Source organism: Canis lupus, chromosome 7 (assembly GCF_048164855.1).
Source record: "Canis lupus baileyi chromosome 7, mCanLup2.hap1, whole genome shotgun sequence".
NCBI classification, from domain to species: domain Eukaryota; kingdom Metazoa; phylum Chordata; class Mammalia; order Carnivora; family Canidae; genus Canis; species Canis lupus.
Genome location: NC_132844.1, coordinates 76,438,604 through 76,466,372, shown reverse-complemented (window position 1 = coordinate 76,466,372; position 27,769 = coordinate 76,438,604).

Sequence of the window (27,769 nt, the reverse complement as noted above, 5' to 3'; positions counted from 1 at the left end):
CTAGTGCTTCCAAGCTCAGTTCAGCGATTTCCTAGTAATTCCTGTGGTAGACTGGTGTTATATACTAAGTTCCATACGTGAGAGGGTAGCTGAAAGCCTTGTCCAAAACCATCTTACTTCTGAGAGTTGAGCTCAGCCTCAGTCCCTCACATTTCCACACTGCCTGGAGAGTGAGTTTCGCAGGTCTTCAGCAGAGACGTTTGCCAGAGGCTTCTGAGACTCAGGGTAACAATGCAGACCTGGAGGGTATCCCCAGGTGCAGTCGACTGGTAATCTTGGACCCTCCTGACTCAGAATACTGCTACCTTCTCACTGCCATAGGAATGCAGCTAGTTGAGAGCTGGCTTCAAGACATGCTTCCCTGTGAGAGCTGAGGACAGGGCAGAACCCTCCCGCATGCTGCCTGACTGTAGGAGTCGCTGCTAACATCCTTATGTTAGTGGCTGGGAGAGGTTGCGGGAAAAGCATGTGTGAGCACTGGGCCTGAACTCCCGTGTATCTGAGTTGAATACAGCGATTTCCAATGGCCTTCTTCAATCACAGTGTAGCTAGGTTCCAACTCCCATGTCCGAGTGGGTAGCAGACATCTGCCTCCCATGCATACACACTTCTGAGAGTTGAGCTTATGGCCTGTACCTCCACATCCAGCCTGCTGGTACCCTTGGCTTCTAAAAGGCCTAGGCTCGCTGTTTGACGGAAGTGCTGGGAGAGGTAATTGGAATCACCCGGCACACAAGACTAGTGCCTCCAAGCTCAGTTCAGCGATTTCCTAGTAATTCCTGTGGTAGAGTGGTGCTACATACTAAGTTCCATACTTGAGAGGGTAGCTGAACGCCTTGTCCAAAACCATCTTACTTCTGAGAGTTGAGCTCACCCTCAGTCCCTCACAGTTCCACACTGCCTGCAGAGTGAGTTTCGCAGGTCTTCAGCAGAGACGTTTGCCAGAGGCTTCTGAGACGCAGGGTAACAATGCAGACCTGGAGGGTATCCCCAGGTGCAGTCGACTGGTAATCGTGGAACCTCCTGACTCAGAATACTGCTACATTCTCACTGCCATAGGAATGCAGCTAGTTGACAGCTGGCTTCAAGACATGCTTCCCTGTGAGAGCTGAGGACAGGGCAGAACCTTCCCGCATGCTGCCTGACTGTAGGAGTAGCTTCTAACATCCTTATATTAGTGGCTGGGAGAGGTTGCGGGAAAAGCATGTGTGAGCACTGGGCCTGAACTCCCGTGTATCTGAGTTGAATACAGCGATTTCCAACGGCTTTCCTCAACCAGAGTGTAGCTAGGTTCCAAATCCCATGTACGAGCGGGTAGCAGACATCTGCCTCCCATGCATACACACTTCTGAGAGTTGAGCTTATGGCCTGTACCTCCACAGCCAGCCTGCTGGTACCCTTGGCTTCTAAAAGGCCTAGGCTCGCTGTTTGACGGAAGTGCTCGGAGAGATAATTGGAATCACCCGGCACACAAGACTAGTGCCTCCAAGCTCAGTTCAGCATTTTCCTAGTAATTCCTGTGGTAGACTGGTGCTACATACTAAGTTCCATACGTGAGAGGGTAGCTGAACGCCTTGTCCAAATCCATCTTACTTCTGAGAGTTGAGCTCAGCCTCAGTCCCTCACAGTTCGACACTGCCTGCAGATTGAGTTTCGCAGGTCTTCAGCAGAGACGTTTGCCAGAGGCTTCTGCGACGCAGGGTACCAATGCAGACCTGGAGGGTATCCCCAGGTGCAGTCGACTGGTAATCTTGGAACCTCCTGACTCAGAATACTGCTACCTTCTCACTGCCATAGGAATGCAGCTAGTTGACAGCTGGCTTCAAGACATGCTTCCCTGTGAGAGCTGAGGACAGGGCATAACCCTCCCGCATGCTGCCTGACTGTAGGAGTAGCTGCTACCATCCTTATGTTAGTGGCTGGGAGAGGTTGCGGGAAAAGCATGTGTGAGCACTGGGCCTGAACTCCCGTGTATCTGAGTTGAATACAGCGATTTCCAACGGCTTTCCTCAACCAGAGTGTAGCTAGGTTCCAAATCCCATGTACGAGCGGGTAGCAGACATCTGCCTCCCATGCATACACACTTCTGAGAGTTGAGCTTATGGCCTGTACCTCCACAGCCAGCCTGCTGGTACCCTTGGCTTCTAAAAGGCCTAGGCTCGCTGTTTGACGGAAGTGCTGGGAGAGGTAATTGGAATCTCCCGGCACACAAGACGAGTGCCTCTAAGCTCAATTCACGATTTCCCAGTAATTCTTGTGGTTGACAGGTGCTACATACTAAGTTCCATATGTGAGATGGTAGCTGAACGCCTTGTCCAAAAGCATCTTACTTCTGAGAGTTGAGCCCACCCTCAGTCCCTCACAGTTCCACACTGCCTGCAGAGTGAGTTTCACACGTGTTCCCCAGAGACGATTGCCAGAGGCTGCTGAGTACAAGTTAACAATGCAGACCTGGAGGGTATCTCCAGGTGCAGTAGAGTGGTAATCTTGGAACCTCCTGACTGAGAGTACTGCTACCTTCTCACTGCCATAGGAATGCAGCTAGTTGACTGCTGGCTACAAGACATGCTTCCCTGTGAGAGCTGATGACAGGGCAGAACCCTCCCGTATCCTGCCTGACTGTAGGAGTAGCTGCTACCATCCTTATGTTAGTGGCTGGGAGAGGTTGGGGGAAAAGCATGTGTGAGCACTGGGCCAGAACTCCCGTGTATCTGAGTTGAATACAGCGATTTCCAACGGCTTTCCTCAACCATAGTGTAGCTAGTTTCCAAATCCCATTTACGAGCGGATAGCAACATCTGCCTCCCATGCATACACACTTCTGAGAGTTGAGCTTATGGCCTGTACCTCCACAGCCAGCCTGCTGGTACCCTTGGCTTCTAAAAGGCCTAGGCTCGCTGTTTGACGGAAGTGCTGGGAGAGATAATTGGAATCACCCGGCACACAAGACTAGTGCCTCCAAGCTCAGTTCAGCGATTTCCTAATAATTCCTGTGGTAGACTGGTGCTACATACTAAGTTCTATACGTGAGAGGGTACCTGAACGCCTTGTCTAAAACCATCTTACTTCTGAGAGTTGAGCTCACCCTCAGTCCCTCACTGTTCGACACTGCCTGCAGAGTGAGTTTCGCAGGTCTTCAGCAGAGACGTTTGCCAGAGGCTTCTGCGACGCAGGGTACCAATGCAGACCTGGAGGGTATCCTCAGGTGCAGTCGACTGGTAATCTTAGAACCTCCTGACTCAGAATACTGCTACCTTCTCACTGCCATAGGAATGCAGCTAGTTGACAGCTGGCTTCAAGACATGCTTCCCTATGAGAGCTGAGGACAGGGTAGAACCCTCCCGCATGCTGCCTGACTGTAGGAGTAGCTGCTCACATCCTAATGTTAGTGGCTGAGAGAGGTTGCGGGAAAAGCATGTGTGAGCACTGGGCCTGAACTCCCGTGTATCTGAGTTGAATACAGCGATTTCCAACGGCTTTCCTCAACCAGAGTGTAGCTAGGTTCCAAATCCCATGTACGAGCGGGTAGCAGACATCTGCCTCCCATGCATACACACTTCTGAGAGTTGAGCTTATGGCCTGTACCTCCACAGCCAGCCTGCTGGTACCCTTGTCTTCTAAAAGGCCTAGGCTCGCTGTTTGACGGAAGTGCTGGGAGAGGTAATTGGAATCTCCCGGCACACAAGACGAGTGTCTCTAAGCTCAATTCACGATTTCCCAGTAATTCTTGTGTTTGACAGGTGCTACATACTAAGTTCCATATGTGAGATGGTAGCTGAACGCCTTGTCCAAAAGCATATTCCTTCTGAGAGTTGAGCCCACCCTCAGTCCCTCACAGTTCCACACTGCCTGCAGAGTGAGTTTCACACGTCTTCACCAGAGCCGATTGCCAGAGGCTTCTGAGTACAAGTTAACAATGCAGACCTGGAGGGTATCTCCAGGTGCAGTAGAGTGGTAATCTTGGAACCTCCTGACTCAGAGTACTGCTACCTTCTCACTGCCATAGGAATGCAGCTAGTTGACAGCTGGCTTCAAGACATGCTTCCCTGTGAGAGCTGAGGACAGGGCAGAACCCTCCCGCATCCTGCCTGACTGTAGGAGTAGCTGCTACCATCCTTATGTTAGTGGCTGGGAGAGGTTGCGGGAAAAGCATGTGTGAGCACTGGGCCTGAACTCCCGTGTATCTGAGTTGAATACAGCGATTTCCAATGGCCTTCTTCAATCACAGTGTAGCTAGGTTCCAACTCCCATGTCCGAGTGGGTAGCAGACATCTGCCTCCCATGCATACACACTTCTGAGAGTTGAGCTTATGGCCTGTACCTCCACAGCCAGCCTGCTGGTACCCTTGGCTTCTAAAAGGCCTAGGCTCCCTGTTTGACGGAAGTGCTGGGAGAGGTAATTGGAATCACCCGGCACACAAGACTAGTGCCTCCAAGCTCAGTTCAGCGATTTCCTAGTAATTCCTGTGGTAGACTGGTGTTACATACTAAGTTCCATACGTGAGAGTGTAGCTGAACGCCTTGTCCAAAACCATCTTACTTCTGAGAGTTGAGCTCAGCCTCAGTCCCTCACAGTTCCACACTGCCTGCAGAGTGAGTTTCGCAGGTCTTCAGCAGAGACGTTTGCCAGAGGCTTCTGAGACGCAGGGTAACAATGCAGACCTGGAGGGTATCCCCAGGTGCAGTCGACTGGTAATCTTGGACCCTCCTGACTCAGAATACTGCTACCTTCTCACTGCCATAGGAATGCAGCTAGTTGACAGCTGGCTTCAAGACATGCTTCCCTGTGAGAGCTGAGGACAGGGCAGAACCCTCCCGCATGCTGCCTGACTGTAGGAGTAGCTGCTAACATCCTTATGTTAGTGGCTGGGAGAGGTTGCGGGAAAAGCATGTGTGAGCACTGGGCCTGAACTCCCGTGTATCTGAGTTGAATACAGCGATTTCCAACGGCTTTCCTCAACCAGAGTGTAGCTAGGTTCCAAATCCCATGTACGAGCGGGTAGCAGACATCTGCCTCCCATGCATACACACTTCTGAGAGTTGAGCTTATGGCCTGTACCTCCACAGCCAGCCTGCTGGTACCCTTGGCTTCTAAAAGGCTTAGGCTCGCTGTTTGACGAAAGTGCTGGGAGAGATAATTGGAATCACCCGGCACACAAGACTAGTGCCTCGAAGCTCAGTTCAGCGATTTCCTAATAATTCCTGTGGTAGACTGGTGCTACATACTAAGTTCCATACGTGAGAGGGTAGCTGAACGCCTTGTCCAAAACCATCTTACTTCTGAGAGTTGAGCTCACCCTCAGTCCCTCACAGTTCGACACTGCCTGCAGAGTGAGTTTCGCAGGTCTTCAGCAGAGACGTTTGCCAGAGGCTTCTGCGACGCAGGGTACCAATGCAGACCTGGAGGGTATCCCCAGGTGCAGTCGACTGGTAATCTTAGAACCTCCTGACTCAGAATACTGCTACCTTCTCACTGCCATAGGAATGCAGCTAGTTGACAGCTGGCTTCAAGACATGCTTCCCTGTGAGAGCTGAGGACAGGGCAGAACCCTCCCGCATGCTGCCTGACTGTAGGAGTAGCTGCTAACATCCTAATGTTAGTGGCTGGGAGAGGTTGCGGGAAAAGCATGTGTGAGCACTGGGCCTGAATTCCCGTGTATCTGAGTTGAATACAGCGATTTCCAACGGCTTTCCTCAACCAGAGTGTAGCTAGGTTCCAAATCCCATGTACGAGCGGGTAGCAGACATCTGCCTCCCATGCATACACACTTCTGAGAGTTGAGCTTATGGCCTGTACCTCTACAGCCAGCCTGCTGGTACCCTTGGCTTCTAAAAGGCCTAGGCTCGCTGTTTGACGGAAGTGCTGGGAGAGGTAATTGGAATCTCCCGGCACACAAGACGAGTGCCTCTAAGCTCAATTCACGATTTCCCAGTAATTCTTGTGTTTGACAGGTGCTACATACTAAGTTCCATATGTGAGATGGTAGCTGAACGCCTTGTCCAAAAGCATCTTACTTCTGAGAGTTGAGCCCACCCTCAGTCCCTCACAGTTCCACACTGCCTGCAGAGTGAGTTTCACACGTCTTCACCAAAGACGATTGCCAGAGGCTTCTGAGTACAAGTTAACAATGCAGACCTGGAGGGTATCTCCAGGTGCAGTAGAGTGGTAATATTGGAACCTCCTGACTCAGAGTACTGCTACCTTCTCACTGCCATAGGAATGCAGCTAGTTGACAGCTGGCTTCAAGACATGCTTCCCTGTGAGAGCTGAGGACAGGGCAGAACCCTCCCGTATCCTGCCTGACTGTAGGAGTAGCTGCTACCATCCTTATGTTAGTGGCTGGGAGAGGTTGCGGGAAAAGCATGTGTGAGCACTGGGCCTGAACTCCCGTGTATCTGAGTTGAATACAGCGATTTCCAATGGCCTTCTTCAATCACAGTGTAGCTAGGTTCCAACTCCCATGTCCGAGTGGGTAGCAGACATCTGCCTCCCATGCATACACACTTCTGAGAGTTGAGCTTATGGCCTGTACCTCCACATCCAGCCTGCTGGTACCCTTGGCTTCTAAAAGGCCTAGGCTCGCTGTTTGACGGAAGTGCTGGGAGAGGTAATTGGAATCACCCGGCACACAAGACGAGTGCCTCCAAGCTCAGTTCAGCGATTTCCTAGTAATTCCTGTGGTAGACTGGTGCTACATACTAAGTTCCATACGTGAGAGGGTAGCTGAACGCCTTGTCCAAAACCATCTTACTTCTGAGAGTTGAGCTCAGCCTCAGTCCCTCACAGTTCCACACTGCCTGCAGAGTGAGTTTCGCAGGTCTTCAGCAGAGACGTTTGCCAGAGGCTTCTGAGACGCAGGGTAACAATGCAGACCTGCAGGGTATCCCCAGGTGCAGTCGACTGTTAATCTTGGACCCTCCTGACTCAGAATACTGCTACCTTCTCACTGCCATAGGAATGCAGCTAGTTGACAGCTGGCTTCAAGACATGCTTCCCTGTGAGAGCTGAGGACAGGGCAGAACCCTCCCGCATCCTGCCTGACTGTAGGAGTAGCTGCTAACATCCTTATGTTAGTGGCTGGGAGAGGTTGCGGGAAAAGCATGTGTGAGCACTGGGCCTGAACTCCCGTGTATCTGAGTTGAATACAGCGATTTCCAACGGCTTTCCTCAACCAGAGTGTAGCTAGGTTCCAAATCCCATGTACGAGCGGGTAGCAGACATCTGCCTCCCATGCATACACACTTCTGAGAGTTGAGCTTATGGCCTGTACCTCCACATCCAGCCTGCTGGTACCCTTGGCTTCTAAAAGGCCTAGGCTGGCTGTTTGACGGAAGTGCTGGGAGAGGTAATTGGAATCACCCGGCACACAAGACTAGTGCCTCCAAGCTCAGTTCAGCGATTTCCTAGTAATTCCTGTGGTAGACTGGTGCTACATACTAAGTTCCATACGTGAGAGGGTAGCTGAACGCCTTGTCCAAAACCATCTTACTTCTGAGAGTTGAGCTCACCCTCAGTCCCTCACATTTCCACACTGCCTGCAGAGTGAGTTTCGCAGGTCTTCAGCAGAGACGTTTGCCAGAGGCTTCTGAGACGCAGGGTAACAATGCAGACCTGGAGGGTATCCCCAGGTGCAGTCGACTGGGAATCTTGGAACCTCCTGACTCAGAATACTGCTACCTTCTCACTGCCATAGGAATGCAGCTAGTTGACAGCTGGCTTCAAGACATGCTTCCCTGTGAGAGCTGAGGACAGGGCAGAACCCTCCCGCATGCTGCCTGACTGCAGGAGTAGCTGCTAACATCCTTATGTTAGTGGCTGGGAGAGGTTGCGGGAAAAGCATGTGTGAGCACTGGGCCTGAACTCCCGTGTATCTGAGTTGAATACAGCGATTTCCAACGGCTTTCCTCAACCAGAGTGTAGCTAGGTTCCAACTCCCATGTCCGAGTCGGTAGCAGACATCTGCCTCCCATGCATACACACTTCTGAGAGTTGAGCTTATGGCCTGTACCTCCACATCCAGCCTGCTGGTACCCTTGGCTTCTAAAAGGCCTAGGCTCGCTGTTTGACGGAAGTGCTGGGAGAGATAATTGGAATCACCCGGCACACAAGACTAGTGCCTCCAAGCTCAGTTCAGCGATTTCCTAGTAATTCCTGTGGTAGACTGGTGCTACATACTAAGTTCCATACGTGAGAGGGTAGCTGAACGCCTTGTCCAAAACCATCTTACTTCTGAGAGTTGAGCTCAACCTCAGTCCCTCACAGTTCCACACTGCCTGCAGAGTGAGTTTCGCAGGTCTTCAGCAGAGACGTTTGCCAGAGGCTTCTGAGACGCAGGGTAACAATGCAGACCTGGAGGGTATCCCCAGGTGCAGTCGACTGGTAATCTTGGAACCTCCTGACTCAGAATACTGCTACCTTCTCACTGCCATAGGAATGCAGCTAGTTGACAGCTGGCTTCAAGACATGCTTCCCTGTGAGAGCTGAGGACAGGGCAGAACCCTCCCGCATCCTGCCTGACTGTAGGAGTAGCTGCTAACATCCTAATGTTAGTGGCTGGGAGAGGTTGCGGGAAAAGCATGTGTGAGCACTGGGCCTGAACTCCCGTGTATCTGAGTTGAATACAGCGATTTCCAACGGCTTCCCTCAACCAGAGTGTAGCTAGGTTCCAAATCCCATGTACGACCGGGTAGCAGACATCTGCCTCCCATGCATACACACTTCTGAGAGTTGAGCTTATGGCCTGTACCTGCACAGCCAGCCTGCTGGTACCCTTGGCTTCTAAAAGGCCTAGGCTCGCTGTTTGACGGAAGTGCTGGGAGAGGTAATTGGAATCTCCCGGCACACAAGACGAGTGCCTCCAAGCTCAATTCACGATTTCCCAGTAATTCTTGTGGTAGACAGCTGCTACATACTAAGTTCCATATGTGAGATGGTAGCTGAACGCCTTGTCCAAAAGCATCTTACTTCTGAGAGTTGAGCCCACCCTCAGTCCCTCACAGTTCCACACTGCCTGCAGAGTGAGTTTCACACGTCTTCACCAGAGACGATTGCCAGAGGCTCCTGAGTACAAGTTAACAATGCAGACCTGGAGGGTATCTCCAGGTGCAGTAGAGTGGTAATCTTGGAAACTCCTGACTCAGAGTACTGCTACCTTCTCACTGCCATAGGAATGCAGCTAGTTGACAGCTGGCTTCAAGACATGCTTCCCTGTGAGAGCTGAGGACAGGGCAGAACCCTTCCGCATCCTGCCTGACTGTAGGAGTAGCTGCTAACATCCTTATGTTAGTGGCTGGGAGAGGTTGCGGGAAAAGCATGTGTGAGCACTGGGCCTGAACTCCCGTGTATCTGAGTTGAATACAGCGATTTCCAATGGCCTTCTTCAATCATAGTGTAGCTAGGTTCCAACTCCCATGTCCGAGTGGGTAGCAGACATCTGCCTCCCATGCATACACACTTCTGAGAGTTGAGCTTATGGCCTGTACCTCCACATCCAGCCTGCTGGTACCCTTGGCTTCTAAAAGGCCTAGGCTCGCTGTTTGACGGAAGTGCTGGGAGAGGTAATTGGAATCTCCCGGCACACAAGACGAGTGCCTCCAAGCTCAATTCACGATTTCCCAGTAATTCTTGTGGTAGACAGGTGCTACATACTAAGTTCCATATGTGAGAAGGTAGCTGAACGCCCTGTCCAAAAGCATCTTACTTCTGAGATTTGAGCATACCCTCAGTCCCTCACACTTCCACACTGCCTGCAGAGTGAGTTTCACACGTCTTCACCAGAGACGATTGCCAGAGGCTTCTGAGTACAAGTTAACAATGCAGACCTGGATGGTATCTCCAGGTGCAGTAGAGTGGTAGTCTTGGAACCTCCTGACTCAGAGTACTGCTACCTTCTCACTGCCATAGGAATGCAGCTAGTTGACAGCTGGCTTCAAGACATGCTTCCCTGTGAGAGCTGAGGACAGGGCAGAACCCTCCCGCATCCTGCCTGACTGTAGGAGTAGCTGCTAACATCCTTATGTTAGTGGCTGGGAGAGGTTGCGGGAAAAGCATGTGTGAGCACTGGGCCTGAACTCCCGTGTATCTGAGTTGAATACAGCGATTTCCAATGGCCTTCTTCAATCACAGTGTAGCTAGGGTCCAACTCCCATGTCCGAGTGGGTAGCAGACATCTGCCTCCCATGCATACACACTTCTGAGAGTTGAGCTTATGGCCTGTACGTCCACATCCAGCCTGCTCGTAACCTTGGCTTCTAAAAGGCCTAGGCTCGCTGTTTGACGGAAGTGCTGGGAGAGGTAAATGGAATCAATCGGCACACAAGACTAGTGCCTCCAAGCTCAGTTCAGCGATTTCCTAGTAATTCCTGTGATAGACTGGTGCTACATACTAAGTTCCATACGTGAGAGGGTAGCTGAACGCCTTGTCCAAAACCATCTTACTTCTGAGAGTTGAGCTCAGCCTCAGTCCCTCACAGTTCCACACTGCCTGCAGAGTGAGTTTCGCAGGTCTTCAGCAGAGACGTTTGCCAGAGGCTTCTGAGACGAAGGGTAACAATGCAGACCTGGAGGGTATCCCCAGGTGCAGTCGACTGGTAATCTTGGAACCTCCTGACTCAGAATACTGCTACCTTCTCACTGCCATAGGAATGCAGCTAGTTGACAGCTGGCTTCAAGACATGCTTCCCTGTGAGAGCTTAGGACAGGGCAGAACCCTCCCGCATGCTGCCTGACTGTAGGAGTAGCTGCTAACATCCTAATGTTAGTGGCTGGGAGAGGCTGCGGGAAAAACATGTGTGAGCACTGGGCCTGAACTCCCGTGTATCTGAGTTGAATACGGCGATTTCCAACGGCTTTCCTCAACCAGAGTGTAGCTAGGTTCCAAATCCCATGTACGAGCGGGTAGCAGACATCTGCCTCCCATGCATACACACTTCTGAGAGTTGAGCTTATGGCCTGTACCTCCACAGCCAGCCTGCTGGTACCCTTGGCTTCTAAAAGGCCTAGGCTCGCTGTTTGACGGAAGTGCTGGGAGAGGTAATTGGAATCACACGGCACAAAAGACTAGTGCCTCCAAGCTCAGTTCAGGGATTTCCTAGTAATTCCTGTGGTAGAGTGGTGCTACATACTAAGTTCCATACGTGAGAGGGTAGCTGAACGCCTTGTCCAAAACCATCTTACTTCTGAGAGTTGAGCTCAGCCTCAGTCCCTCACAGTTCCACACTGCCTGCAGAGTGAGTTTCGCAGGTCTTCAGCAGAGACGTTTGCCAGAGGCTTCTGAGACGCAGGGTAACAATGCAGACCTGGAGGGTATCCCCAGGTGCAGTCGACTGATAATCTTGGAACCTCCTGACTCAGAATACTGCTACCTTCTCACTGCCATAGGAATGCAGCTAGTTGACAGCTGGCTTCAAGACATGCTTCCCTGTGAGAGCTGAGGACAGGGCAGAACCCTCCCGCATGCTGCCTGACTGTAGGAGTAGCTGCTAACATCCTTATGTTAGTGGCTGGGAGAGGTTGCGGGAAAAGCATGTGTGAGCACTGGGCCTGAACTCCCGTGTATCTGAGTTGAATACAGCGATTTCCAACGGCTTTCCTCAACCAGAGTGTAGCTAGGTTCCAAATCCCATGTACGAGCGGGTAGCAGACATCTGCCTCCCATGCATACACACTTCTGAGAGTTGAGCTTATGGCCTGTACGTCCACAGCCAGCCTGCTGGTACCCTTGGCTTCTAAAAGGCCTAGGCTCGCTGTTTGACGGAAGTGCTGGGAGAGGTAATTGGAATCTCCCGGCACACAAGACGAGTGCCTCCAAGCTCAATTCACGATTTCCCCGTAATTCTTGTGGTAGACAGGTGCTACATACTAAGTTCCATATGTGAGAAGGTAGCTGAACGCCTTGTCCAAAAGCATCTTACTTCTGAGATTTGAGCACACCCTCAGTCCCTCACACTTCCACACTGCCTGCAGAGTGTGTTTCACACGTCTTCACCAGAGACGATTGCCAGAGGCTTCTGAGTACAAGTTAACAATGCAGAACTGGAGGGTATCTCCAGGTGCAGTAGAGTGGTAATCTTGGAACCTCCTGACTCAGAGTACTGCTACATTCTCACTGCCATAGGAATGCAGCTAGTTGACAGCTGGCTTCAAGACATGCTTCCCTGTGAGAGCTGAGGACAGGGCAGAACCCTCCCGCATCCTGCCTGACTGTAGGAGTAGCTGCTAACATCCTTATGTTAGTGGCTGGGAGAGGTTGCGGGAAAAGCATGTGTGAGCACTGGGCCTGAACTCCCGTGTATCTGAGTTGAATACAGCGATTTCCAATGGCCTTCTTCAATCACAGTGTAGCTAGGTTCCAACTCCCATGTCCGAGTGGGTAGCAGACATCTGCCTCCCATGCATACACACTTCTGAGAGTTGAGCTTATGGCCTGTACCTCCACATCCAGCCTGCTGGTACCCTTGGCTTCTAAAAGGCCTAGGCTCGCTGTTTGACGGAAGTGCTGGGAGAGGTAATTGGAATCAATCGGCACACAAGACTAGTGCCTCCAAGCTCAGTTCAGCGATTTCCTAGTAATTCCTGTGGTAGACTGGTGCTACATACTAAGTTCCATACGTGAGAGGGTAGCTGAACGCCTTGTCCAAAACCATCTTACTTCTGAGAGTTGAGCTCACCCTCTGTCCCTCACATTTCCACACTGCCTGCAGAGTGAGTTTCGCAGGTCTTCAGCAGAGACGTTTGCCAGAGGCTTCTGAGACGCAGGGTAACAATGCAGACCTGGAGGGTATCCCCAGGTGCAGTCGACTGGTAATCTTGGAACCTCCTGACTCAGAATACTGCTACCTTCTCACTGCCATAGGAATGCAGCTTGTTGACAGCTAGCTGGCTTCAAGACTTGCTTCCCTGAGAGAGCTGAGGACAGGGCAGAACCCTCCGGCATGCTGCCTGACTGTAGGAGTAGCTGCTAACATCCTAATGTTAGTGGCTGGGAGAGGTTGCGGGAAAAGCGTGTGTGAGCACTGGGCCTGAACTCCCGTGTATCTGAGTTGAATACAGCGATTTCCAACGGCTTCCCTCAACCAGAGTGTAGCTAGGTTCCAAATCCCATGTACGACCGGGTAGCAGACATCTGCCTCCCATGCATACACACTTCTGAGAGTTGAGCTTATGGCCTGTACCTGCACAGCCAGCCTGCTGGTACCCTTGGCTTCTAAAAGGCCTAGGCTCGCTGTTTGACGGAAGTGCTGGGAGAGGTAATTGGAATCTCCCGGCACACAAGACGAGTGCCTCCAAGCTCAATTCACGATTTCCCAGTAATTCTTGTGGTAGACAGCTGCTACATACTAAGTTCCATATGTGAGATGGTAGCTGAACGCCTTGTCCAAAAGCATCTTACTTCTGAGAGTTGAGCCCACCCTCAGTCCCTCACAGTTCCACACTGCCTGCAGAGTGAGTTTCACACGTCTTCACCAGAGACGATTGCCAGAGGCTCCTGAGTACAAGTTAACAATGCAGACCTGGAGGGTATCTCCAGGTGCAGTAGAGTGGTAATCTTGGAAACTCCTGACTCAGAGTACTGCTACCTTCTCACTGCCATAGGAATGCAGCTAGTTGACAGCTGGCTTCAAGACATGCTTCCCTGTGAGAGCTGAGGACAGGGCAGAACCCTTCCGCATCCTGCCTGACTGTAGGAGTAGCTGCTAACATCCTTATGTTAGTGGCTGGGAGAGGTTGCGGGAAAAGCATGTGTGAGCACTGGGCCTGAACTCCCGTGTATCTGAGTTGAATACAGCGATTTCCAATGGCCTTCTTCAATCATAGTGTAGCTAGGTTCCAACTCCCATGTCCGAGTGGGTAGCAGACATCTGCCTCCCATGCATACACACTTCTGAGAGTTGAGCTTATGGCCTGTACCTCCACATCCAGCCTGCTGGTACCCTTGGCTTCTAAAAGGCCTAGGCTCGCTGTTTGACGGAAGTGCTGGGAGAGGTAATTGGAATCTCCCGGCACACAAGACGAGTGCCTCCAAGCTCAATTCACGATTTCCCAGTAATTCTTGTGGTAGACAGGTGCTACATACTAAGTTCCATATGTGAGAAGGTAGCTGAACGCCCTGTCCAAAAGCATCTTACTTCTGAGATTTGAGCATACCCTCAGTCCCTCACACTTCCACACTGCCTGCAGAGTGAGTTTCACACGTCTTCACCAGAGACGATTGCCAGAGGCTTCTGAGTACAAGTTAACAATGCAGACCTGGATGGTATCTCCAGGTGCAGTAGAGTGGTAATCTTGGAACCTCCTGACTCAGAGTACTGCTACCTTCTCACTGCCATAGGAATGCAGCTAGTTGACAGCTGGCTTCAAGACATGCTTCCCTGTGAGAGCTGAGGACAGGGCTGAACCCTCCCGCATGCTGCCTGACTGTAGGAGTAGCTGCTAACATCCTTATGTTAGTGGCCGGGAGAGGTTGCGGGAAAAGCATGTGTGAGCACTGGGCCTGAACTCCCGTGTATCTGAGTTGAATACAGCGATTTCCAATGGCCTTCTTCAATCACAGTGTAGCTAGGTTCCAACTCCCATGTCCGAGTGGGTAGCAGACATCTGCCTCCCATGCATACACACTTCTGAGAGTTGAGCTTATGGCCTGTACCTCCACATCCAGCCTGCTGGTACCCTTGGCTTCTAAAAGGCCTAGGCTCGCTTTTTGACGGAAGTGCTGGGAGAGGTAATTGGAATCACCGTGCACACAAGACTAGTGCCTCCAAGCTCAGTTCAGCGATTTCCTAGTAATTCCTGTGGTAGACTGGTGCTACATACTAAGTTCCATACGTGAGAGGGTAGCTGAACGCCTTGTCCAAAACCATCTTACTTCTGAGAGTTGAGATCAGCCTCAGTCCCTCACAGTTCCACACTGCCTGCAGAGTGAGTTTCGCAGGTCTTCAGCAGAGACGTTTGCCAGAGGCTTCTGAGACGCAGGGTAACAATGCAGACCTGGAGGGTATCCCCAGGTGCAGTCGACTGGTAATCTTGGAACCTCCTGACTCAGAATACTGCTACCTTCTCACTGCCATAGGAATGCAGCTAGTTGACAGCTGGCTTCAAGACATGCTTCCCTGTGAGAGCTGAGGACAGGGCAGAACCCTCCCGCATGCTGCCTGACTGTAGGAGTAGCTGCTAACATCCTTATGTTAGTGGCTGGGAGAGGTTGCGGGAAAAGCATGTGTGAGCACTGGGCCTGAACTCCCGTGTATCTGAGTTGAATACAGCGATTTCCAACGGCTTTCCTCAACCAAAGTGTAGCTAGGTTCTAAATCCCATGTACGAGCGGGTAGCAGACATCTGCCTCCCATGCATACACACTTCTGAGAGTTGAGCTTATGGCCTGTACCTCCACATCCAGCCTGCTGGTACCCTTGGCTTCTAAAAGGCCTAGGCTCGCTGTTTGACGGAAGTGCTGGGAGAGGTAATTGGAATCTCCCGGCACACAAGACGAGTGCCTCCAAGCTCAATTCACGATTTCCCAGTAATTCTTGTGGTAGACAGGTGCTACATACTAAGTTCCATGTGTCAGAAGGTAGCTGAACGCCTTGTCCAAAAGCATCTTACTTCTGAGAGTTGAGCCCACCCTCAGTCCCTCACACTTCCACACTGCCTGCAGAGTGAGTTTCACACGTCTTCACCAGAGACGATTGCCAGAGGCTTCTGAGTACAAGTTAACAATGCAGACCTGGAGGGTATCTCCAGGTGCAGTAGAGTGGTAATCTTGGAACCTCCTGACTCAGAGTACTGCTACCTTCTCACTGCCATAGTAATGCAGCTAGTTGACAGCTGGCTTCAAGACATGCTTCCCTGTGAGAGCTGAGGACAGGGCAGAACCCTCCCGCATCCTGCCTGACTGTAGGAGTAGCTGCTAACATCCTTATGTTAGTGGCTGGGAGAGGTTGCGGGAAAAGCATGTGTGAGCACTGGGCCTGAACTCCCGTGTATCTGAGTTGAATACAGCGATTTCCAATGGCCTTCTTCAATCACAGTGTAGCTAGGTTCCAACTCCCATGTCCGAGTGGGTAGCAGACATCTGCCTCCCATGCATACACACTTCTGAGAGTTGAGCTTATGGCCTGTACCTCCACAGCCAGCCTGCTGGTACCCTCGGCTTCTAAAAGGCCTAGGCTCGCTGTTTGACGGAAGTGCTGGGAGAGGTAATTGGAATCTCCCGGCACACAAGACGAGTGCCTCCAAGCTCAATTCACGATTTCCTAGTAATTCCTGTGGTAGACTGGTGCTACATACTAAGTTCCGTACGTGAGAGGGTAGCTGAACGACTTGTCCAAAACCATCTTACTTCTGAGAGTTGAGCTCAGCCTCAGTCCCTCACAGTTCCACACTGCCTGCAGAGTGAGTTTCGCAGGTCTTCAGCAGAGACGTTTGCCAGAGGCTTCTGAGACGCAGGGTAACAATGCAGACCTGGAGGGTATCTCCAGGTGTAGTCGACTGGTAATCTTGGAACCTCCTGACTCAGAATACTGCTACCTTCTCACTGCCATAGGAATGCAGCTAGTTGACAGCTGGCTTCAAGACATGCTTCCCTGTGAGAGCTGAGGACAGGGCAGAACCCTCCCGCATCCTGCCTGACTGTAGGAGTAGCTGCTAACATCCTTATGTTAGTGGCGGTGAGAGGTTGCGGGAAAAGCATGTGTGAGCACTGGGCCTGAACTCCCGTGTATCTGAGTTGAATACAGCGATTTCCAACGGCTTTCCTCAACCAGAGTGTAGCTAGGTTCCAAATCCCATGTACGAGCGGGTAGCAGACATCTGCCTCCCATGCATACACACTTCTGAGAGTTGAGCTTATGGCCTGTACCTCCACAGCCAGCCTGCTGGTACCCTTGGCTTCTAAAAGGCCTCGGCTCGCTGTTTGACGGAAGTGCTGGGAGAGGTAATTGGAATCTCCCGGCACACAAGACGAGTGCCTCCAAGCTCAATTCACGATTTCCCAGTAATTCTTGTGGTAGACAGGTGCTACATACTAAGTTCCATATGTGAGAAGGTAGCTGAACGCCTTGTCCAAAAGCATCTTACTTCTGAGATTTGAGCCCACCCTCAGTCCCTCACAGTTCCACACTGCCTGCAGAGTGAGTTTCACACGTCTTCACCAGAGACGATTGCCAGAGGCTTCTGAGTGCAAGTTAACAATGCAGACCTGGAGGGTATCTCCAGGTGCAGTAGAGTGGTAATCTTGGAACCTCCTGACTCAGAGTACTGCTACCTTCTCACTGCCATAGGAATGCAGCTAGTTGACAGCTGGCTTCAAGAGATGCTTCCCTGTGAGAGCTGAGGACAGGGCAGAACCCTCCCGCATCCTGCCTGACTGTAGCAGTAGCTGCTAACATCCTAATGTTAGTGGCTGGGAGAGTTTGCCGGAAAAGCATGTGTGAGCACTGGGCCTGAACTCCCGTGTATCTGAGTTGAATACAGCGATTTCCAATGGCTTTCTTCAATCACAGTGTAGCTAGGTTCCAACTCCCATGTCCGAGTGGGTAGCAGACATCTGCCTCCCATGCATACACACTTCTGAGAGTTGAGCTTATGGCCTGTACCTGCACATCCAGCCTGCTGGTACCCTTGGCTTCTAAAAGGCCTAGGCTCGCTGTTTGACGGAAGTGCTGGGAGAGGTAATTGGAATCACCCGGCACACAAGACTAGTGCCTCCAAGCTCAGTTCAGCGATTTCCTAGTAATTCCTGTGGTAGACTGGTGCTACATACTAAGTTCCATACGTGAGAGCGTAGCTGAACGCCTTGTCCAAAACCATCTTACTTCTGAAAGTTGAGCTCAGCCTCAGTCCCTCACAGTTCCACACTGCCTGCAGAGTGAGTTTCGCAGGTCTTCAGCAGAGACGTTTGCCAGAGGCTTCTGAGACGCAGGGTAACAATGCAGACCTGGAGGGTATCCCCAGGTGCAGTCGACTGGTAATCTTGGAACCTCCTGACTCAGAATACTGCTACCTTCTCACTGCCATAGGAATGCAGCTAGTTGACAGCTAGCTGGCTTCAAGACATGCTTCCCTGAGAGAGCTGAGGACAGGGCAGAACCCTCCCGCATGCTGCCTGACTGTAGGAGTAGCTGCTAACATCCTTATGTTAGTGGCTGGGAGAGGTTGCGGGAAAAGCATGTGTGAGCACTGGGCCTGAACTCCCGTGTATCTGAGTTGAATACAGCGATTTCCAACGGCTTTCCTCAACCAGAGTGTAGCTAGGTTCCAAATCCCATGTACGAGCGGGTAGCAGACATCTGCCTCCCATGCATACACACTTCTGAGAGTTGAGCTTATGGCCTGTACCTCCACATCCAGCCTGCTGGTACCCTTGTCTTCTAAAAGTCCTAGGCTCGCTGTTTGACGGAAGTGCTGGGAGAGGTAATTGGAATCTCCCGGCACACAAGACGAGTGCCTCCAAGCTCAATTCACGATTTCCCAGTAATTCTTGTGGTAGACAGGTGCTACATACTAAGTTCCATATGTAAGATGGTAGCTGAACGCCTTGTCCAAAAGCATCTTACTTCTGAGAGTTGAGCCCACCCTCATTCCCTCACAGTTCCACACTGCCTGCAGAGTGAGTTTCACACGTCTTCACCAGAGACGATTGCCAGAGGCTTCTGAGTACAAGTTAACAATGCAGACCTGGAGGGTATCTCCAGGTGCAGTAGACTGGTAATCTTGGAACCTCCTGACACAGAGTACTGCTACCTTCTCACTGCCATAGGAATGCAGCTAGTTGACAGCTGGCTTCAAGACATGCTTCCCTGTGAGAGCTGAGGACAGGGCAGAACCCTCCCGCATCCTGCCTGACTGTAGGAGTAGCTCCTAACATCCTTATGTTAGTGCCTGGGAGACGTTGCGGGAAAAGCATGTGTGAGCACTGGGCCTGAACTCCCGTGTATCTGAGTTGAATACAGCGATTTCCAATGGCCTTCTTTAATCACAGTGCAGCTAGGTTCCAACTCCCATGTCCGAGTGGGTAGCAGACATCTGCCTCCCATGCATACACACTTCTGAGAGTTGAGCTTATGGCCTGTACCTCCACATCCAGCCTGCTGGTACCCTTGGCTTCTAAAAGGCCTAGGCTCGCTGTTTGACCGAAGTGCTGGGAGAGGTAATTGGAATCTCCCGGCAAACAAGACGAGTGCCTCCAAGCTCAATTCACGATTTCCCGGTAATTCTTGTGGTAGACAGGTGCTACATACTAAGTTCCATATGTGAGAAGGTAGCTGAACGCCTTGTCCAAAAGCATCTTACTTCTGAGATTTGAGCACACCCTCAGTCCCTCACACTTCCACACTGCCTGCAGAGTGAGTTTCACACGTCTTCATCAGAGACGATTGCCAGAGGCTTCTGAGTACAAGTTAACAATGCAGACCTGGAGGGTATTTCCAGGTGCAGTAGAGTCGTAATCTTGGAACCTCCTGACTCAGAGTACTGCTACCTTCTCACTGCCATAGGAATGCAGCTAGTTGACAGCTGGCTTCAAGACATGCTTCCCTGTGAGAGCTGAGGACAGGGCAGAACCCTCCCGCATCCTGCCTGACTGTAGGAGTAGCTGCTAACTACCTTATGTTAGTGGCTGGGAGAGGTTGCGGGAAAAGCATGTGTGAGCACTGGGCCTGAACTCCCGTGTATCTGAGTTGAATACAGCGATTTCCAATGGCCTTCTTCAATCACAGTGTAGCTAGGTTCCAACTCCCATGTCCGAGTGGGTAGCAGACATCTGCCTCCCATGCATACACACTTCTGAGAGTTGAGCTTATGGCCTGTACCTCCACATCCAGCCTGCTGGTACCCTTGGCTTCTAAAAGGCCTAGGCTCGCTGTTTGACGGAAGTGCTGGGAGAGGTAATTGGAATCACCCGGCACACAAGACTAGTGCCTCCAAGCTCAGTTCAGCGATTTCCTAGTAATTCCTGTGGTAGACTGGTGCTACATACTAAGTTCCATACGTGAGAGGGTAGCTGAACGCCTTGTCCAAAACCATCTTACTTCTGAGAGTTGAGCTCACCCTCAGTCCCTCACATTTCCACACTGCCTGCAGAGTGAGTTTCGCAGGTCTTCAGCAGAGACGTTTGCCAGAGGCTTCTGAGACGCAGGGTAACAATGCAGACCTGGAGGGTATCCCCAGGTGCAGTCGACTGGTAATCTTGGAACCTCCTGACTCAGAATACTGCTACCTTCTCACTGCCATAGGAATGCAGCTTGTTGACAGCTAGCTGGCTTCAAGACTTGCTTCCCTGAGAGAGCTGAGGACAGGGCAGAACCCTCCCGCATGCTGCCTGACTGTAGGAGTAGCTGCTAACATCCTAATGTTAGTGGCTGGGAGAGGTTGCGGGAAAAGCATGTGTGAGCACTGGGACTGAACTCCCGTGTATCTGAGTTGAATACAGCGATTTCCAACGGCTTCCCTCAACCAGAGTGTAGCTAGGTTCCAAATCCCATGTACGAGCGGGTAGCAGACATCTGCCTCCCATGCATACACAATTCTGAGAGTTGAGCTTATGGCCTGTACCTGCACAGCCAGCCTGCTGGTACCCTTGGCTTCTAAAAGGCCTAGGCTCGCTGTTTGTCGGAAGTGCTGGGAGAGGTAATTGGAATCTCCCAGCACACAAGACGAGTGCCTCCAAGCTCAATTCACGATTTCCCAGTAATTCTTGTGGTAGACAGCTGCTACATACTAAGTTCCATATGTGAGATGGTAGCTGAACGCCTTGTCCAAAAGCATCTTACTTCTGAGAGTTGAGCCCACCCTCAGTCCCTCACAGTTCCACACTGCCTGCAGAGTGAGTTTCACACGTCTTCACCAGAGACGATTGCCAGAGGCTCCTGAGTACAAGTTAACAATGCAGACCTGGAGGGTATCTCCAGGGGCAGTAGAGTGGTAATCTTGGAACCTCCTGACTCAGAGTACTGCTACCTTCTCACTGCCATAGGAATGCAGCTAGTTGACAGCTGGCTTCAAGACATGCTTCCCTGTGAGAGCTGAGGACAGGGAAGAACCCTTCCGCATCCTGCCTGACTGTAGGAGTAGCTGCTAACATCCTTATGTTAGTGGCTGGGAGAGGTTGCGGGAAAAGCATGTGTGAGCACTGGGCCTGAACTCCCGTGTATCTGAGTTGAATACAGCGATTTCCAATGGCCTTCTTTAATCACAGTGCAGCTAGGTTCCAACTCCCATGTCCGAGTGGGTAGCAGACATCTGCCTCCCATGCATACACACTTCTGAGAGTTGAGCTTATGGCCTGTACCTCCACATCCAGCCTGCTGGTACCCTTGGCTTCTAAAAGGCCTAGGCTCGCTGTTTGACGGAAGTGCTGGGAGAGGTAATTGGAATCTCCCGGCACACAAGACGAGTGCCTCCATGTTCAATTCACGATTTCCCGGTAATTCTTGTGGTAGACAGGTGCTACATTCTAAGTTCCTTATGTGAGAAGGTAGCTGAACGCCTTGTCCAAAAGCATCTTACTTCTGAGAGTTGAGCACACCCTCAGTCCCTCACACTTCCACACTGTCTGCAGAGTGAGTTTCACACGTCTTCACCAGAGACGATTGCCAGAGCCTTCTGAGTACAAGTTAACAATGCAGACCTGGAGGGTATTTCCAGGTGCAGTAGAGTGGTAATCTTGGAAACTCCTGAATCAGAGTACTGCTACCTTCTCACTGCCATAGGAATGCAGCTAGTTGACAGCTGGCTTCAAGACATGCTTCCCTGTGAGAGCTGAGGACAGGGCAGAACCCTCCCGCATCCTGCCTGACTGTAGGAGTAGCTGCTAACATCCTTATGTTAGTGGCGGTGAGAGGTTGCGGGAAAAGCATGTGTGAGCACTGGGCCTGAACTCCCGTGTATCTGAGTTGAATACAGCGATTTCCAACGGCTTTCCTCAACCAGAGTGTAGCTAGGTTCCAAATCCCATGTACGAGCAGGTAGCAGACATCTGCCTCCCATGCATACACACTTCTGAGAGTTGAGCTTATGGCCTGTACCTCCACAGCCAGCCTGCTGGTACCCTTGGCTTCTAAAAGGCCTCGGCTCGCTGTTTGACGGAAGTGCTGGGAGAGGTTATTGGAATCTCCCGGCACACAAGACGAGTGCCTCCAAGCTCAATTCACGATTTCCCAGTAATTCTTGTGGTAGACAGGTGCTACATACTAAGTTCCATATGTGAGATGGTAGCTGAACGCCTTGTCCAAAAGCATCTTACTTCTGAGATTTGAGCCCACCCTCAGTCCCTCACAGTTCCACACTGCCTGCAGAGTGAGTTTCACACGTCTTCACCAGAGACGATTGCCAGAGGCTTCTGAGTGCAAGTTAACAATGCAGACCTGGAGGGTATCTCCAGGTGCAGTAGAGTGGTAATCTTGGAACCTCCTGACTCAGAGTACTGCTACCTTCTCACTGCCATAGGAATGCAGCTAGTTGACAGCTGGCTTCAAGACATGCTTCCCTGTGAGAGCTGAGGACAGGGCAGAACCCTCCCGCATCCTGCCTGACTGTAGCAGTAGCTGCTAACATCCTAATGTTAGTGGCTGGGAGAGTTTGCCGGAAAAGCATGTGTGAGCACTGGGCCTGAACTCCCGTGTATCTGAGTTGAATACAGCGATTTCCAATGGCCTTCTTCAATCACAGTGTAGCTAGGTTCCAACTCCCATGTCCGAGTGGGTAGCAGACATCTGCCTCCCATGCATACACACTTCTGAGAGTTGAGCTTATGGCCTGTACCTCCACATCCAGCCTGCTGGTACCCTTGGCTTCTAAAAGGCCTAGGCTCGCTGTTTGACGGAAGTGCTGGGAGAGGTAATTGGAATCACCCGGCACACAAGACTAGTGCCTCCAAGCTCAGTTCAGCGATTTCCTAGTAATTCCTGTGGTAGACTGGTGCTACATACTAAGTTCCATACGTGAGAGTGTAGCTGAACGCCTTGTCCAAAACCATCTTACTTCTGAAAGTTGAGCTCAGCCTCAGTCCCTCACAGTTCCACACTGCCTGCAGAGTGAGTTTCGCAGGTCTTCAGCAGAGACGTTTGCCAGAGGCTTCTGAGACGCAGGGTAACAATGCAGACCTGGAGGGTATCCCCAAGTGCAGTCGACTGGTAATCTTGGAACCTCCTGACTCAGAATACTGCTACCTTCTCACTGACATAGGAATGCAGCTAGTTGACAGCTAGCTGGCTTCAAGACATGCTTCCCTGAGAGAGCTGAGGACAGGGCAGAACTCTCCCGCATGCTGCCTGACTGTAGGAGTAGCTGCTAACATCCTTATGTTAGTGGCTGGGAGAGGTTGCGGGAAAAGCATGTGTGAGCACTGGGCCTGAACTCCCGTGTATCTGAGTTGAATACAGCGATTTCCAACGGCTTTCCTCAACCAGAGTGTAGCTAGGTTCCAAATACCATGTACGAGCGGGTAGCAGACATCTGCCTCCCATGCATACACACTTCTGAGAGTTGAGCTTATGGCCTGTACCTCCACATCCAGCCTGCTGGTACCCTTGGCTTCTAAAAGGCCTAGGCTCGCTGTTTGACGGAAGTGCTGGGAGAGGTAATTGGAATCACCCGGCACACAAGACTAGTGCCTCCAAGCTCAGTTCAGCGATTTCCTAGTAATTCCTGTGGTAGACTGGTGCTACATACTAAGTTCCATACGTGAGAGGGTAGCTGAACGCCTTGTCCAAAAGCATCTTACTTCTGAGAGTTGAGCTCACCCTCAGTCCCTCACAGTTCCACATGCCTGCAGAGTGAGTTTCGCAGGTCTTCAGCAGAGACGTTTGCCAGAGGTTTCTGAGACGCAGGGTAACAATGCAGACCTGGAGGGTATCCCCAGGTGCAGTAGACTGGTAATCTTGGAACCTCCTGACTCAGAATACTGCTACCTTCTCACTGCCATAGGAATGCAGCTAGTTGACAGCTGGCTTCAAGGCATGCTTCCCTGTGAGAGCTGAGGACAGGGCAGAACCCTCCCGCATGCTGCCTGACTGTAGGAGTAGCTGCTAACATCCTAATATTAGTGGCTGGGAGAGGTTGAGGGAAAAGCATGTGTGAGCACTGGGCCTGAACTCCCGTGTATCTGAGTTGTATACAGCGATTTCCAACGAATTTCCTCAACCAGAGTGTAGCTAGGTTCCAAATCCCATGTACGAGCGGGTAGCAGACATCTGCCTCCCATGCATACACACTTCTGAGAGTTGAGCTTATGGCCTGTACCTCCACATCCAGCCTGCTGGTACCCTTGGCTTCTAAAAGGCCTAGGCTCGCTGTTTGACGGAAGTGCTGGGAGAGGTAATTGGAATCTCCCGGCACACAAGACGAGTGCCTCCAAGCTCAATTCACGATTTCCCAGTAATTCTTGTGGTAGACAGGTGCTACATACTAAGTTCCATATGTGAGAAGGTAGCTGAACGCCTTGTCCAAAAGCATCTTACTTCTGAGAGTTGAGCCCACCCTCAGTCCCTCACAGTTCCACACTGCCTGCAGAGTGAGTTTCACACGTCTTCACCAGAGACCATTGCCAGAGGCTTCTGAGTACAAGTTAACAATGCAGACCTGGAGGGTATCTCCAGGTGCAGTAGAGTGGTAATCTTGGAACCTCCTGACTCAGAGTACTGCTACCTTCTCAGTGCCATAGGAATGCAGCTAGTTGACAGCTGGCTTCAAGACATGCTTCCCTGTGAGAGCTGAGGACAGGGCAGAACCCTCCCGCATCCTGCCTGACTGTAGGAGTAGCTGCTAACATCCTTATGTTAGTGGCTGGGAGAGGTTGCGGGAAAAGCATGTGTGAGCACTGGGCCTGAACTCCCGTGTATCTGAGTTGAATACAGCGATTGCAAATGGCCTTCTTCAATCACAGTGTAGCTAGGTTCCAACTCCCATGTCCGAGTGGGTAGCAGACATCTGCCTCCCATGCATACACACTTCTGAGCGTTGAGCTTATGGCCTGTACCTCCACATCCAGCCTGCTGGTACCCTTGGCTTCTAAAAGGCCTAGGCTCGCTGTTTGACGGAAGTGCTGGGAGAGGTAATTGGAATCACCCGGCACACAAGACTAGTGCCTCCAAGCTCAGTTCAGCGATTTCCTAGTAATTCCTGTGGTAGACTGGTGCTACATACTAAGTTCCATACGTGAGAGGGTAGCTGAACGCCTTGTCCAAAACCATCTTACTTCTGAGAGTTGAGCTCACCCTCAGTCCCTGACAGTTCCACATGCCTGCAGAGTGAGTTTCGCAGGTCTTCAGCAGAGACGTTTGCCAGAGGCTTCTGAGACGCAGGGTAACAATGCAGACCTGGAGGGTATCCCCAGGTGCAGTCGACTGGTAATCTTGGAACCTCCTGACTCAGAATACTGCTACTTTCTCACTGCCATAGGAATGCAGCTAGTTGACAGCTGGCTTCAAGACATGCTTCCCTGTGAGAGCTGAGGACAGGGCAGAACCTTCCCGCATGCTGCCTGACTGTAGGAGTAGCTGCTAACATCCTTATGTTAGTGGCTGGGAGAGGTTGCGGGAAAAGCATGTGTGAGCACTGGGCCTGAACTCCCGTGTATCTGAGTTGAATAAAGCGATTTCCAACGGCTTTCCTCAACTAGAGTGTAGCTAGGTTCCAAATCCCATGTACGAGCGGGTAACAAACATCTGCCTCCCATGCATACACACTTCTGAGAGTTGAGCTTATGGCCTGTACCTCCACAGCCAGCCTGCTGGTACCCTTGGCTTCTAAAAGGCCTAGGCTCGCTGTTTGACGGAAGTGCTGGGAGAGGTAATTCGAATCACCCGGCACACAAGACTAGTGCCTCCAAGTTCAGTTCAGCGATTTCCTAGTAATTCCTGTGGTAGACTGGTGCTACATACTAAGTTCCATACGTGAGAGGGTAGCTGAACGCCTTGTCCAAAACCATCTTACTTCTGAGAGTTGAGCTCAGCCTCAGTCCCTCACAGTTTCACACTTCCTGCAGAGTGAGTTTCGCAGGTCTTCAGCAGAGACATTTGCCAGAGGCTTCTGAGACGCAGGGTAACAATGCAGACCTGGAGGGTATCCCCAGGTGCAGTCGACTGGTAATCTTGGAACCTCCTGACTCAGAATACTGCTACCTTCTCACTGCCATAGGAATGCAGCTCGTTGACAGCTGGCTTCAAGACATGCTTTCCTGTGAGAGCTGAGGACAGGGCAGAACCCTCCCGCATGCTGCCTGACTGTAGGAGTAGCTGCTAACATCCTTATGTTAGTGGCTGGGAGAGGTTGCGGGAAAAGCATGTGTGAGCACTGGGCCTGAACTCCCGTGTATCTGAGTTGAATACAGCGATTTCCAACGGCTTTCCTCAACCAGAGTGTAGCTAGGTTCGAAATCCCATGTACGAGCGGGTAGCAGACATCTGCCTCCCATGCATACACACTTCTGAGAGTTTTGCTTATGGCCTGTACCTCCACATCCAGCCTGCTGGTACCCTTGGCTTCTAAAAGGCCTAGGCTCCCTGTTTGACGGAAGTGCTGGGAGAGGTAATTGGAATCTCCCGGCACACAAGACGAGTGCCTCCAAGCTCAATTCACGATTTCCCAGTAATTCTTGTGGTAGACAGGTGCTACATACTAAGTTCCATATGTGAGAAGGTAGCTGAACGCCTTGTCCAAAAGCATCTTACTTCTGAGAGTTGAGCCCACCCTCAGTCCCTCACAGTTCCACACTGCCTGCAGAGTGAGTTTCACGCGTCTTCACCAGAGACGATTGCCAGAGTCTTCTGAGTACAAGTTAACAATGCAGAACTGGAGGGTATCTCCAGGTACAGTAGAGTGGTAATCTAGGAACCTCCTTACTCAGAGTACTGCTACCTTCTCACTGCCATAGGAATGCAGCTAGTTGACAGCTGGCTTCAAGACATGCTTCCCTGTGAGAGCTGAGGACAGGGCAGAACCCTCCCGCATCCTGCCTGACTGTAGTAGTAGCTGCTAACATCCTTATGTTAGTGGCTGGGAGAAGTTGCGGGAAAAGCATGTATGAGCACTGGGCCTGTACTCCCGTGTATCTGAGTTGAATACAGCGATTTCCAATGGTCTTCTTCAATCACAGTGTAGCTAGGTTCCAACTCCCATGTCCGAGTGGGTAGCAGACATCTGCCTCCCATGCATACACACTTCTGAGAATTGAGCTTATGGCCTGTACCTCCACATCCAGCCTGCTGGTACCCTTGGCTTCTAAAAGGCCAAGGCTCGCTGTTTGACAGAAGTGCTGGGAGAGGTAATTGGAATCACCCGGCACACAAGACTAGTGCCTCCAAGCTCAGTTCAGCGATTTCCTAGTAATTCCTGTGGTAGACTGGTGCTACATACTAAGTTCCATACGTGAGAGGGTAGCTGAACGCCTTGTCCAAAACCATCTTACTTCTGAGAGTTGAGCTCAGCCTCAGTCCCTCACAGTTCCACACTGCCTGCAGAGTGAGTTTCACAGGTCTTCAGCAGAGACGTTTGCCAGAGGCTTCTGAGACGCAGGGTAACAATGCAGACCTGGAGGGTATCCCCAGGTGCAGTCGACTGGTAATCTTGGAACCTCCTGACTCAGAATACTGCTACCTTCTCACTGCCATAGGAATGCAGCTAGTTGACAGCTGGCTTCAAGACATGCTTTCCTGTGAGAGCTGAGGACAGGGCAGAACCCTCCCGCATGCTGCCTGACTGTAGGAGTAGCTGCTAACATCCTTATGTTAGTGGCTGGGAGAGGTTGCGGGAAAAGCATGTGTGAGCACTGGGCCT